The sequence below is a fragment of the Pleurodeles waltl genome, chromosome 12 (genome assembly GCF_031143425.1).
Source record: "Pleurodeles waltl isolate 20211129_DDA chromosome 12, aPleWal1.hap1.20221129, whole genome shotgun sequence".
Classification (NCBI taxonomy): Eukaryota; Metazoa; Chordata; class Amphibia; order Caudata; family Salamandridae; genus Pleurodeles; species Pleurodeles waltl.
Genome location: NC_090451.1, coordinates 125,428,448 through 125,442,709, shown reverse-complemented (window position 1 = coordinate 125,442,709; position 14,262 = coordinate 125,428,448). Strand labels below are relative to the sequence as shown.

Here is a 14,262-nt window from a genome sequence, read left to right as displayed (position 1 = left end):
CCAAGGAGATTTCAGGCGTACCCTGCGCCGCCAGGCCCATAAGGTTCTGGTTCTTCACTTGATAGACTCTGTAGTATTCAGTAAAGTGCTTGGAGCCCGCATGTCTCTCACCATTTTTTTATTTATGTGGCACTCTTCTTTACAGTTTCTTAATTCATCAAGGCATGTCTTGCATCATTTCCGTTCCTCTCTGTAGAGCAGCGACCAAGCGTTGATTGATTCAGCTTAATCAGTGCCTGACCGCTGCTCCCCACCTGATCAAGGTACTATTTTTTCCTTTTACCTTCTAGTGCCCTGCAAACAGAAGGCTTGTGACTGGCAAAAACATGACCAGCAGGTCAACCAAAACTGTTAAGTTTTAAATTTAAATCTAACTTTCTTTTATTTTGCCAAATCGTCTTTTCCCACGTTCCACGCATGTTTTCTTTTGTTTTTGTTCGTGGGCGCTCTTCTCAAAAGATGACGATTAGCTTGTTTAAGATATTGCAAAACAACAGTGTTTCTTTATTATGTGTAAATTCTGAAATTATGCTTTGACACATAATCCTGCGGTACACTTCAATCCACCCCACTCCAATCTGCCCCACTACAATCCACCCCCATCCAGACCACTTCACCCACACTAATCCACCTCACTCCAGTCCAAATCACTCACCCGAATCCAATCCACTCTAACTCATCCCACTCCAACCCTCTCCAGCCACCCCTATCAAATCTGTCTCACTCCAATTTGCCCCACTCTAATAAAAAACAATCTGCACCACTCCAAAACAATCTGTCCTACTCCGATCCAAAACAATCTGACCCACTCCAATCTGCCCGACTCCACTTCAAAACAATCTCCCCTACTCCAATTCAAAACAATCTACCCCACTGCAATCTTCTGCACTCCAATCCAAAACAAACTACCACACTGCAATCCAAAACAATCTGCCATACTGCAATCGAAAACAATCTGTCCCACCCCAGGCAGTGGTGGCTGGTGCACTTTGAAAGGAGGGGGTGGGAGGGAACAATAGTTCATCTGAAGCTAAGTGAAGAAATTGGAATAAAATAGTGCATTTTAACCCCTTCGCTGCCAGGCCTTTTCCCCCTCAGGTGCCAGGCATTTTTTTGGCTATTTGGGGCAGGACGCGCTTAGGCCATCATACATTTTTGTCCACATAAGCTACCCACGCCAAATTTGTGTCCTTTTTTTGCAACATCCTAGGGATTCTAGAGGTACCCAGACTTTGTGGGTTCCCCTGAAGGAGACCAAGAAATTAGCCAAAATACAGTAAAAATGTATTTTTAAAAAAATAAATGGAAAAAAGGGCTGGAGAAGAAGGCTTGTGGTTTTTGTCCCTGAAATTGGCATCCACAAAGGGTTTGCAGTGCTAAAATCACCAGCTTCCCAGCTTTCAGGGACAGGCAGACTTGAATCAGAAAACCCAATTTTTCAACTCAATTTTGGCATTTTACTGGGACATACCCCATTTTTACGATTTTGTGTGCTTTTAGCCTCCTTCCAGTCAGTGACAGAAATGGGTGTGAAACCAATGCTGGATCCCAGTAACCTAAACATTTGTGAAAAGAAGACAACATTCTGAATTCAGCAATGGGTAACTTGTGTAGATCTTACAAGGGTTTCCTACAGAAAATAACAACTGAACTAAAAACAAATATTGAAATTGAGGTGAAAAAAACAGCCATTTTTCTCTACGTTTTACTCTGTAACTTTTTTCTGCAATGTCAGAATTTTGAAAGCAATATACCGTTACGTCTGCTGGACTCTTCTGGTTGCGGGGATATATTGGGCTTGTAGGTTCATCAAGAACCCTAGGTATCCAGAGAAAATAAATGAGCTGCACCTTGCAGTGGGTTTTCTTTCTATACCGGGTATACAGCAATTAATTTGCCGAAGTATAAAGAGTGAAAAATAGGTATCAAGAAAACCTTTCTATTTCCAAAATGGGCACAAGATAAGGTGTTGAGGAGCAGTGGTTATTTGCACATCTCTGAATTCTGGGGTGCCCACACTAGCATGCGAATTAAAGGGCATTTCTCATATAGACGTCTTTTTTACACACTGTCTTATATTTGGAAGGAAAAAATGTAGATAAAGACAAGGGGCAGTAACACTTGTTTTGCTATTCTATGTTTCCTCAAGTCTCCCGATAAAAATGGTACCGCACTTGTGTGGGTAGGCCTAGCGCCCGCGACAGGAAGTGCCCCAAAACACAACGTGGACACATACAATTTTCCAAAGGAAAACCAAAACCTAGGTAAAAGACATTGTCATTTGCAACGCCAATAGCTCTAACTCTCCCAAATGTGAGACCTTTCGCATTGCAAATGCTTGTTTTTTTGTGCAGACAAGTATTCGTGGAGCCTGCTTTGGTTCTTAAGACCTCAGACCTAAAGCAAAACTTAGACAGAAACATAGCAATGTGCCCTTTGCACACAGTTAGAGATACAACTAAATGGAGTTATATATAGGTGTGCACGGCCATTGTGCACACTTCTGTTGTGATATAAAGTTTCGGTATTGGTTGTTGAGAGCTCGTAGTTATGGCCGAGTGGCTAAGGTGATGAGCTTGAAATTTATTGGAGGTTCCTTGCGCAGGTTCGAATCCTGCCGAGTACGTCACTTGTTTATTTTAAACCTGATATTTAAAATAACTGTGAAGAACACATTTACCAAATTTATTTGGGAAGATAGATAATTTGCTTTAAATCTTTATTTAACAGAGGTTCGATTTTATTTTGCAGAGAGAAGAGCGGGGTGACCGCGTGGGGAGAACAAATTATTTGTTAAACCTTCCATTTGAAGGTGATCTAAGCAGAATGAAGGAAAACAACAGCAGCGCCCATCAGCCGATTTCTTGGGAGTCCACGGTTTAGGAGTTTACTTAGAAGGAGACTGTAAAAGAGTTTTAAAATTAGGGACCTATTGGTAGAGTCACTGTGCATGCAAATTGAAGGGGCAGGAGGGAGATGCGTCATTAAGATCTGTTAAAATCCATCTCTGGCAGCGGTGGGATTCGAACCCACGCCTCCAAAGAGACTGGAGCCTAAATCCAGCGCCTTAGACCGCTCGGCCACGCTACCTTCAGTTTTCAGTGTGTCTGTGCACTTCATGAGCACCGAAACCCTGCGTCTCGGCACTCAGTGTGGAAAGTCGAGTCGAGAAACCGTTTAAAGGACATGATTACAATGTCGGGAGGGTGATGTGGTAATTGAAGGTTATCTCTCTTACTCAGTCACTGCACAAGTCTTCTCCTACCTGCTCGGACCTAGTGCAATCACCTTAAAAGACAACACTCTCCGAGCAATGACTTCCAACCAAGGTATAAGCACCTGCTCTTCATAGGCAATGTGACTCCATCATTTTCTAATGAAACAAGTGTTCATACTGGTGGGCTCATTTCTTAGGGTGGGATCTAATGAATGAGCAGTTCATTCAAAAATAACCGAGGAGTTGCACGTATTCATGACATCAGCCCTATTGCCGCACCCAGTCTCCCCAACATACTGTTTAGCTTTCCAGTGACGTCATGTCTTGTGTGGCCTATTCACATTCCGCTGTTAATATTTTTTAGCCAACAGAATTCCACACTTCCCGGTCTTTGAGCTCACATTGAAAAGGCACAAGTCCCAAAATGCAACCGGGTGCTGTTTAAAACTCCAGCACTGGTGGGCGGTGCCCCAGGTGACATGGGGCCCACCTGGATGCTCTGACTGCCTTTCACGTGACAGTCACAGACACACACAGGACAGAGGTTCAAAAGCTATTCTGAAAGAAGTAAGGACAACAGGCCCACGTGAAACTAAACTTTTTAAATAGATGATTTTTGTTTCTATTGACCTGGTTCTCACTCGTTCTGCGCGCCAAGTCAAATGTAAATGAGCCCCGCAATAAAAATGCACAGAGGATGGTAAAATTCACTTCACTCTGCGCTCGTTGATGCTGAGAGCATGGTTGTCAGCCCGCACGCTTGTTATTTTGATGTGGAATTACTTGATTGCTTTGTGATAATTTTCATTACTCCGAATTGCAAGCTCCCCTACCCCAGTAATAACGTTTGAGGTATTGCTTCCCTACCACACCAACAAGGCCACCCTCTGACCAAGTCCTTTGCCTCTCTTCAGAACTACCATAAGGCCCTCCATGCACTAGGAACTTTTTGCTTGACGACCATCTAGGCGTCCTTGGAATATTGATATTTAGAAGTAACAATGTTTGTTTATTTTAACTAACTGAACTTTTTAGGGTCTCGCTTGATAGACTCTGTAGTATTCAGTAAAGGGCTTGGAGCCCGCATGTCTCTCACCATTTTTTTATTTATGTGGCACTCTTCTTTACAGTTTCCTAATTCATCAAGGCATGTCTTGCATCATTTCCGTTCCTCTCTGTAGAGCAGCGACCAAGCGTTGATTGATTCAGCTTAATCAGTGCCTGACCGCTGCTAACCACCTGATCAAGGTACTATTTTTTCCTTTTACCTTCTAGTGCCCTGCAAACAGAAGGCTTGTGACTGGCAAAAACATGCCCAGCAGGACAACCAAAACTGTTAAGTTTTAAATTTAGATCTAACTTTCTTTTATTTTGCCAAATCGTCTTTTCCCACGTTCCACGCATGTTTTCTTTTGCTTTTGTTCGTGGGCACTCTTCTCAAAAGATGACGATTAGCTCGTTTAAAATATTGCAAATCAACAGTGTTTCTTTATTATGTGTAAATTCTGAAATTAATCTTGAACACATAATCCTGCGGTACACTTCAATCCACCCCACTCCAATCTTCCTCACTACAATCCACCCCATCCAGACCACTTCACCCACACTAATCCACCTCACTCCAGTCCAAATCACTCACCCGAATCCAATCCACTCTAACTCATTCTACTCCAATCCTCTCCACCCACCCCAAGCAAATCTGTCTCACTCCAATGTGCCCCACTATAATAAAAAACAATCTGCACCACTCCAAAACAATCTGTCCCACTTCGATCCAAAACAATCTGCCCCACTCCAATCTGCCGGACTCCACTTCAAAACAATCTCCCCTACTCCAATTCAAAACAATCTACCCCACTGCAATCTGCTGCACTCCAATCAAAAACAAACTACCACACTGCAATCCAAAACAATCTGCCATACTGCAATCCAAAACAATCTGTCCCACCCAAGGCAGTGGTGGCTGGTGCACTTTGAAAGGAGTTGGTGGGAGGGAAAAATAGTCCATCTGAAGCTAAGTGAAGAAATTGGAATAAAATAGTGCATTTTAACCCCTTCGCTGCCAGCCTTTTCCCCCTCAGGTGCCAGGCATTTTTTTGGCTATTTGGGGCAGGGCGCGCTTAGGCCCTCATAGATTTTTGTCCACATAAGCTATCCACGCCAAATTTGCGTCCTTTTTTTCCAACATCCTAGGGATTCTAGAGGTTCCCAGACTTTGTGGGTTCCCCTGAAGGAGACCAAGAAATTAGCCAAAATACAGTAAAAATTTAGTTTAAAAAAAGAAAAAAATGGAAAAAAGGGCTGGAGAAGAAGGCTTGTGGTTTTTGTCCCTGAAATTGGCATCAACAAAGGGTTTGCACTGCTAAAATCACCAGCTTCACAGCTTTCAGGGACAGGCAGACTTGAATCAGAAAACCCAATTTTTCAACACAATTTTGGCATTTTACTGGGACATACCCCATTTTTACGATTTTGTGTGCTTTTAGCCTCCTTCCAGTCAGTGACAGAAATGGGTGTGAAACCAATGCTGGATCCCAGTAACCTAAACATTTTTGAAAAGAAGACAACATTCTGAATTCAGCAATGGGTAACTTGTGTAGATCTTACAAGTGTTTCCTACAGAAAATAACAACTGAAATAAAAAAAAAATATTGAAATTGAGAAGAAAAAAACTGCCATTTTCCTCTACGTTTTACTCTGTAACTTTTTTCTGCAATGTCAGATTTTTGAAAGCAATATACCATTACGCCTGCTGGACTCTTCTGGTTGCGGGGATATATATGGCTTGTAGGTTCATCAAGAACCCTAGGTATCCAGAGAAAATAAATGAGCTGCACCTTGCAGTGGGTTTTCATTCTATACCGGGTTCACTGCAATTAATTTGCGGAAGTATATAGAGTGAAAAATAGGTATCAAGAAAACCTTTCTATTTCCAAAATGGGCACAAGACAAGGTGTTGAGGAGCAGTGGTTATTTGCACATCTCTGAATTCTTGGGTGCCCACACTAGAATGCGAATTAAAGGGCATTTCTCAAATAGACGTCTTTTTTACACAGTGTCTTAAATTTGGAAGGAAAAAATGTAGATAAAGACAAGGGGCAGTAACACTTGTTTTGCTATTCTATGTTTCCCCAAGTCTCCCGATAACATTTTTTACCTCACTTGTGTGGGTGGGCCTAGCGCCCGCGACAGGAAGTGCCCCAAAACACAACGTGGACACATCAAATTTTCCCAAAGAAAACCAAAACCTAGGTAAAGACATTGTCATTTGCAACGCCAATAGCTCTAACTCTCACAAATGTGAGACCTTTCGCATTGCAAATGCTTGTTTTTTTGTGCAGGCAAGTGTGCGTGGAGCCTGCTTTGGTTCTTAAGACCTCAGACCTAAAGCAAAGCTTAGACAGAAACATAGCAATGTGCCCTTTGCACACAGTTAGAGATCCTACTAAATGGAGTCATATATAGGTCTGCACGGCCATTTTGCACAATTTTGTTGTGATATAAAGTTTCGGTATAGATCAATGAGAGCTGGTAGTTATGGCCGAGTGGTTAAGGTGATGGGCTTGAAATCGTTTGGGGGTTCCCAGAGCAGGTTTGAATCCTGCTGACTACCTCACTTGTTTATTTTAAACCTGATTTTTAAAATAACTGTGAAGAACACATTTACCAACTTTATTTGGGAAGATAGATAATTTACTTTAAATCTTTATTTAACAGAGGTTCGCTTTTATTTTGCAGAGAGAAGAGCGGGTGACCGCGTGGGGAGAACAAATTATTTGTTAAACCTTCCATTTGAAGGTGATCTAAGCAGAATGAAGCAAAACAACAGCAGCGCCAATCAGCCGATTTCTTGGAGTCCACGGTTTAGGAGTTTACTTAGAAGAAGACTGTAAAAGAGTTTTAAAATTAGGGACCTATTGGTAGAGTCACTGTTTATGCAAATTGAAGGGTCAGAAGGGAGATGCGTCATTAAGATCTGTAAAAATCCATCTCTGGCAGCGGTGGGATTTGAACCCACGCCTCCAAAGAGACTGGAGCCTTAATCCAGCGCCTTAGACCGCTCGGCCACGCTACCTTCAGCTTTGTGTGTGTCTGTGCACTTCATGAGCACCGAAACCCGGAGTCTCCCCACTTAGTGTGGAAAGTCGAGTTGATAAACCATTTCATGGACATGATTACAATGTCGGGAGGGTGATGTGGTAATTGAAGGATATCTCTCTTACTCAGTCACTGCACAAGTCTTCTCCCAGCTGCTCGGATCAAGTGCAATCACCTTAAAATACAACACTCTCCGAGCAATGACTTAAAACCAAGGTATAAGCACCTGCTCTACATAGGCAACGTGACTCCATCATTTTCTAATGAAACAAATGTTCACACTGGTGGGGTCATTTCTTAGGGTGGGATCTAATGAATGAGCAGTTCATTCAAAAATAACCGAGGAGCTGCACGTATTCATGACATCAGCCCTATTGCCGCAGGCAGTCTCCCCAACATACTCTTTAGCTTTCCAGTGACGTCATGTCTTGTGTGGCCTATTCACATTCCGCTGTTAATATTTTTTAGCCAATAGAATTTCACAGGCTCCCGTCTTTGAGCTCACATTGAAAAGGCACAAGTCCCAAAATGCAACCGGGTGCTGTTTAAAACTCCAGCACTGGTGGGCGGTGCCCCAGGTGACATGGGGCCCACCTGGATGCTCTGACTGCCTTTCACGTGACAGTCACAGACACACACAGGACAGAGGTTCAAAAGCTATTCTGAAAGAAGTAAGCACAACAGGCCCACGTGAAACTAAACTTTTTAAATAGATGATTTTTGTTTCTATTGACCTGGTTCTCACTCGTTCTGCGCGCCAAGTCAAATGTAAATGAGCCCCGCAATAAAAATGCACAGAGGATGGTAAAATTCACTTCACTCTGCGCTCGTTGATGCTGAGAGCATGGTTGTCAGCCCGCACGCTTGTTATTTTGATGTGGAATTACTTGATTGCTTTGTGATAATTTTCATTACTCCGAATTGCAAGCTCCCCTACCCCAGTAATAACGTTTGAGGTATTGCCTCCCTACCACACCAACAAGGCCACCGTCTGACCAAGTCCTTTGCCTCTCTTCAGAACTACCATAAGGCCCTCCATGCACTAGGAACTTTTTGCTTGACGACCATCTAGGCGTCCTTGGAATATTGATATTTAGAAGTAACAATGTTTGTTTATTTTAACTAACTGAACTTTTTAGGGTCTCGCTTGATAGACTCTGTAGTATTCAGTAAAGGGCTTGGAGCCCGCATGTCTCTCACCATTTTTTTATTTATGTGGCACTCTTCTTTACAGTTTCCTAATTCATCAAGGCATGTCTTGCATAATTTCCGTTCCTCTCTGTAGAGCAGCGACCAAGCGTTGATTGATTCAGCTTAATCAGTGCCTGACCGCTGCTCCCCACCTGATCAAGGTACTATTTTTTCCTTTTACCTTCTAGTGCCATGCAAACAGAAGGCTTGTGACTGGCAAAAACATGCCCAGCAGGACAACCAAAACTGTTAAGTTTTAAATTTAAATCTAACTTTCTTTTATTTTGCCAAATCGTCTTTTCCCACGTTCCACGCATGTTTTCTTTTGCTTTTGTTCGTGGGCACTCTTCTCAAAAGATGACGATTAGCTTGTTTAAAATATTGCAAAGCAACAGTGTTTCTTTATTATGTGTAAGTTCTGAAATTATGCTTTAACACATAATCCTGCGGTACACTTCAATCCACCCCACTCCAATCTTCCCCACTACAATCCACCCCATCCAGACCACTTCACCCACACTAATCCACCTCACTCCAGTCCAAATCACTCACCCGAATCCAATCAACTCTAACTCATCCTACTCCAATCCTCTCCACCCACCCCAAGCAAATCTGTCTCACTCCAATGTGCCCCACTATAATAAAAAACAATCTGCACCACTCCAAAACAATCTGTCCCACTCCGATCCAAAACAATCTGCCCCACTCCAATCTGCCCGACTCCACTTCAAAACAATCTCCCCTACTCCAATTCAAAACAATCTACCCCACTGCAATCTGCTGCACTCCAATCCAAAACAAACTACCACACTGCAATCCAAAACAATCTGCCATACTGCAATCGAAAACAATCTGTCCCACCCAAGGCAGTGGTGGCTGGTGCACTTTGAAAGGAGTGGGTGGGAGGGAAAAATAGTTCATCTGAAGCTAAGTGAAGAAATTGGAATAAAATAGTGCATTTTAACCCCTTCGCTGCCAGGCCTTTTCCCCCTCAGGTGCAGGCATTTTTTTGGCTATTTGGGGCAGGGCGCGCTTAGGCCCTTATACATTTTTGTCCACATAAGCTATCCACGCCAAATGTGCGTCCTTTTTTCCAACATCCTAGGGATTCTAGAGGTACCCAGACTTTGTGGGTTCCCCTGAAGGAGACCAAGAAATTAGCCAAAATACAGTAAAAATGTATTTAAAAAAAAAAAATGGAAAAAAAGGGCTGGAGAAGAAGGCTTGTGGTTTTTGTCCCTGAAATTGGCATCCACAAAGGGTTTGCAGTGCTAAAATCACCAGCTTCCCAGCTTTCAGGGACAGGCAGACTTGAATCAGAAAACCCAATTTTTCAACTCAATTTTGGCATTTTACTGGGACATACCCCATTTTTACGATTTTGTGTGCTTTTAGCCTCCTTCCAGTCAGTGACAGAAATGGGTGTGAAACCAATGCTGGATCCCAATAACCTAAACATTTGTGAAAAGAAGACAACATTCTGAATTCAGCAATGGGTAACTTGTGTAGATCTTACAAGGGTTTCCTACAGAAAATAACAACTGAACTAAAAACAAATATTGAAATTGAGGTGAAAAAAACAGCCATTTTTCTCTACGTTTTACTCTGTAACTTTTTTCTGCAATGTCAGAATTTTGAAAGCAATATACCGTTACGTCTGCTGGACTCTTCTGGTTGCGGGGATATATTGGGCTTGTAGGTTCATCAAGAACCCTAGGTATCCAGAGAAAATAAATGAGCTGCACCTTGCAGTGGGTTTTCTTTCTATACCGGGTATACAGCAATTAATTTGCCGAAGTATAAAGAGTGAAAAATAGGTATCAAGAAAACCTTCCTATTTCCAAAATGGGCACAAGATAAGGTGTTGAGGAGCAGTGGTTATTTGCACATCTCTGAATTCTGGGGTGCCCACACTAGCATGCGAATTAAAGGGCATTTCTCATATAGACGTCTTTTTTACACACTGTCTTATATTTGGAAGGAAAAAATGTAGATAAAGACAAGGGGCAGTAACACTTGTTTTGCTATTCTATGTTTCCTCAAGTCTCCCGATAAAAATGGTACCGCACTTGTGTGGGTAGGCCTAGCGCCCGCGACAGGAAGTGCCCCAAAACAAAACGTGGACACATACAATTTTCCCAAGGAAAACCAAAACCTAGGAAAAAGACATTGTCATTTGCAACGCCAATAGCTCTAACTCTCCCAAATGTGAGACCTTTCGCATTGCAAATGCTTGTTTTTTTGTGCAGACAAGTATTCGTGGAGCCTGCTTTGGTTCTTAAGACCTCAGACCTAAAGCAAAGCTTAGACAGAAACATAGCAATGTGCCCTTTGCACACAGTTAGAGATACAACTAAATGGAGTTATATATAGGTGTGCACGGCCATTGTGCACACTTCTGTTGTGATATAAAGTTTCGGTATTGGTTGTTGAGAGCTCGTAGTTATGGCCGAGTGGCTAAGGTGATGAGCTTGAAATTCATTGGGGGTTCCTTGCGCAGGTTCGAATCCTGCCGAGTACGTCACTTGTTTATTTTAAACCTGATATTTAAAATAACTGTGAAGAACACATTTACCAAATTTATTTGGGAAGATAGATAATTTGCTTTAAATCTTTATTTAACAGAGGTTCGATTTTATTTTGCAGAGAGAAGAGCGGGGTGACAGCGTGGGGAGAACAAATTATTTGTTAAACCTTCCATTTGAAGGTGATCTAAGCAGAATGAAGGAAAACAACAGCAGCGCCCATCAGCCGATTTCTTGGGAGTCCACGGTTTAGGAGTTTACTTAGAAGGAGACTGTAAAAGAGTTTTAAAATTAGGGACCTATTGGTAGAGTCACTGTGCATGCAAATTGAAGGGGCAGGAGGGAGATGCGTCATTAAGATCTGTTAAAATCCATCTGTGGCAGCGGTGGGATTCGAACCCACGCCTCCAAAGAGACTGGAGCCTTAATCCAGCGCCTTAGACCGCTCGGCCACGCTACCTTCACCTTTGTGTGTGTCTGTGCACTTCATGAGCACCGAAACCCGGAGTCTCCTCACTTAGTGTGGAAAGTCGAGTTGATAAACCATTTCATGGACATGATTACAATGTCGGGAGGGTGATGTGGTAATTGAAGGATATCTCTCTTACTCAGTCACTGCACAAGTCTTCTCCCAGCTGCTCGGATCAAGTGCAATCACCTTAAAATACAACACTCTCCGAGCAATGACTTAAAACCAAGGTATAAGCACCTGCTCTACATAGGCAACGTGACTCCATCATTTTCTAATGAAACAAATGTTCACACTGGTGGGGTCATTTCTTAGGGTGGGATCTAATGAATGAGCAGTTCATTCAAAAATAACCGAGGAGTTGCACGTATTCATGACATCAGCCCTATTGCCGCACCCAGTCTCCCCAACATACTGTTTAGCTTTCCAGTGACGTCATGTCTTGTGTGGCCTATTCACATTCCGCTGTTAATATTTTTTAGCCAATAGAATTTCACACTTCCCGGTCTTTGAGCTCACATTGAAAAGGCACAAGTCCCAAAATGCAACCGGGTGCTGTTAAAAACTCCAGCACTGGTGGGCGGTGCCCCAGGTGACATGGGGCCCACCTGGATGCCCTGACTGCCTTTTCACGTGACAGTCACAGACACACACAGGACAGAGGTTCAAAAGCTATTCTGAAAGAAGTAAGGACAACAGGCCCACGTGAAACTAAACTTTTTAAATAGATGATTTTTGTTTCTATTGACCTGGTTCTCACTCGTTCTGCGCGCCAAGTCAAATGTAAATGAGCCCCGCAATAAAAATGCACAGAGGATGGTAAAATTCACTTCACTCTGCGCTCGTTGATGCTGAGAGCATGGTTGTCAGCCCGCACGCTTGTTATTTTGATGTGGAATTACTTGATTGCTTTGTGATAATTTTCATTACTCCGAATTGCAAGCTCCCCTACCCCAGTAATAATGTTTGAGGTATTGCCTCCCTACCACACCAACAAGGCCACCGTCTGACCAAGTCCTTTGCCTCTCTTCAGAACTACCATAAGCTCCTCCATGCACTAGGAACTTTTTGCTTGACGACCATCTAGGCGTCCTTGGAATATTGATATTTAGAAGTAACAATGTTTGTTTATTTTAACTAACTGACCTTTTTAGGGTCTCGCTTGATAGACTCTGTAGTATTCAGTAAAGGGCTTGGAGCCCGCATGTCTCTCACCAATTTTTTATTTATGTGGCACTCTTTACAGTTTCCTAATTCATCAAGGCATGTCTTGCATCATTTCCGTTCCTCTCTGTAGAGCAGCGACCAAGCGTTGATTGATTCAGCTTAATCAGTGCCTGACCGCTGCTCCCCACCTGATCAAGGTACTATTTTTTCCTTTTACCTTCTAGTGCCCTGCAAACAGAAGGCTTGTGACTGGCAAAAACATGCCCAGCAGGACAACCAAAACTGTTAAGTTTTAAATTTAAATCTAACTTTCTTTTATTTTGTCCAAATCGTCTTTTCCCACGTTCCACGCATGTTTTCTTTTGCTTTTGTTCGTGGGCACTCTTCTCAAAAGATGACGATTAGCTTGTTTAAAATATTGCAAAGCAACAGTGTTTCTTTATTATGTGTAAGTTCTGAAATTATGCTTTAACACATAATCCTGCGGTACACTTCAATCCACCCCACTCCAATCTTCCTCACTACAATCCACCCCATCCAGACCACTTCACCCACACTAATCCACCTCACTACAGTCCAAATCACTCACCCGAATCCAATCCACTCTAACTCATCCTACTCCAATCCTCTCCACCCACCCCAAGCAAATCTGTCTCACTCCAATGTGCCCCACTATAATAAAAAACAATCTGCACCACTCCAAAACAATCTGTCCCACTCCGATCCAAAACAATCTGCCCCACTCCAATCTGCCCGACTCCACTTCAAAACAATCTCCCCTACTCCAATTCAAAACAATCTACCCCACTGCAATCTGCTGCACTCCAATCCAAAACAAACTACCACACTGCAATCCAAAACTATCTGCCATACTGCAATCCAAAACAATCTGTCACACCCAAGGCAGTGGTGGCTGGTGCACTTTGAAAGGAGTGGGTGGGAGGGAAAAATAGTTCATCTGAAGCTAAGTGAAGAAATTGGAATAAAATAGTGCATTTTAACCCCTTCGCTGCCAGGCCTTTTCCCCCTCAGGTGCAGGCATTTTTTTGGCTATTTGGGGCAGGGCGCGCTTAAGCCCTCATACATTTTTGTCCACATAAGCTATCCACGCCAAATGTGCGTCCTTTTTTCCAACATCCTAGGGATTCTAGAGGTACCCAGACTTTGTGGGTTCCCCTGAAGGAGACCAAGAAATTAGCCAAAATACAGTAAAAATTTAGTTTTTAAAAAAAAAATGGAAAAAAGGGCTGGAGAAGAAGGCTTGTGGTTTTTGTCCCTGAAATTGGCATCAACAAAGGGTTTGCACTGCTAAAATCACCAGCTTCACAGCTTTCAGGGACAGGCAGACTTGAATCAGAAAACCCAATTTTTCAACACAATTTTGGCATTTTACTGGGACATACCCCATTTTTACGATTTTGTGTGCTTTTAGCCTCCTTCCAGTCAGTGACAGAAATGGGTGCGAAACCAATGCTGGATCCCAGTAACCTAAACATTTTTGAAAAGAAGACAACATTCTGAATTCAGCAATGGGTAACTTGTGTAGATCTTACAAGTGTTTCCTACAGAAAATAAAAACTGAAATAAAAAAAAAT

The 14,262-nt window shown here is 42.7% G+C and overlaps 3 non-coding genes across 3 annotated transcripts; all 3 read right to left on the bottom strand.

Moving 5' to 3' along the window:
- Window positions 1-3,008: 3,008 nt before the first annotated feature.
- On the bottom strand, window positions 3,009-3,090 carry TRNAL-UAG (transfer RNA leucine (anticodon UAG)). Its single transcript has one exon. It is a non-coding gene; the product is annotated as a tRNA-Leu (tRNA).
- Window positions 3,091-7,210: 4,120 nt separating this feature from the next.
- Window positions 7,211-7,292, bottom strand: TRNAL-AAG (transfer RNA leucine (anticodon AAG)). Its single transcript has one exon. It is a non-coding gene; the product is annotated as a tRNA-Leu (tRNA).
- A 4,117-nt stretch (window positions 7,293-11,409) lies between these two features.
- Window positions 11,410-11,491, bottom strand: TRNAL-AAG (transfer RNA leucine (anticodon AAG)). The gene has a single exon. It is a non-coding gene; the product is annotated as a tRNA-Leu (tRNA).
- Window positions 11,492-14,262: the final 2,771 nt, after the last annotated feature.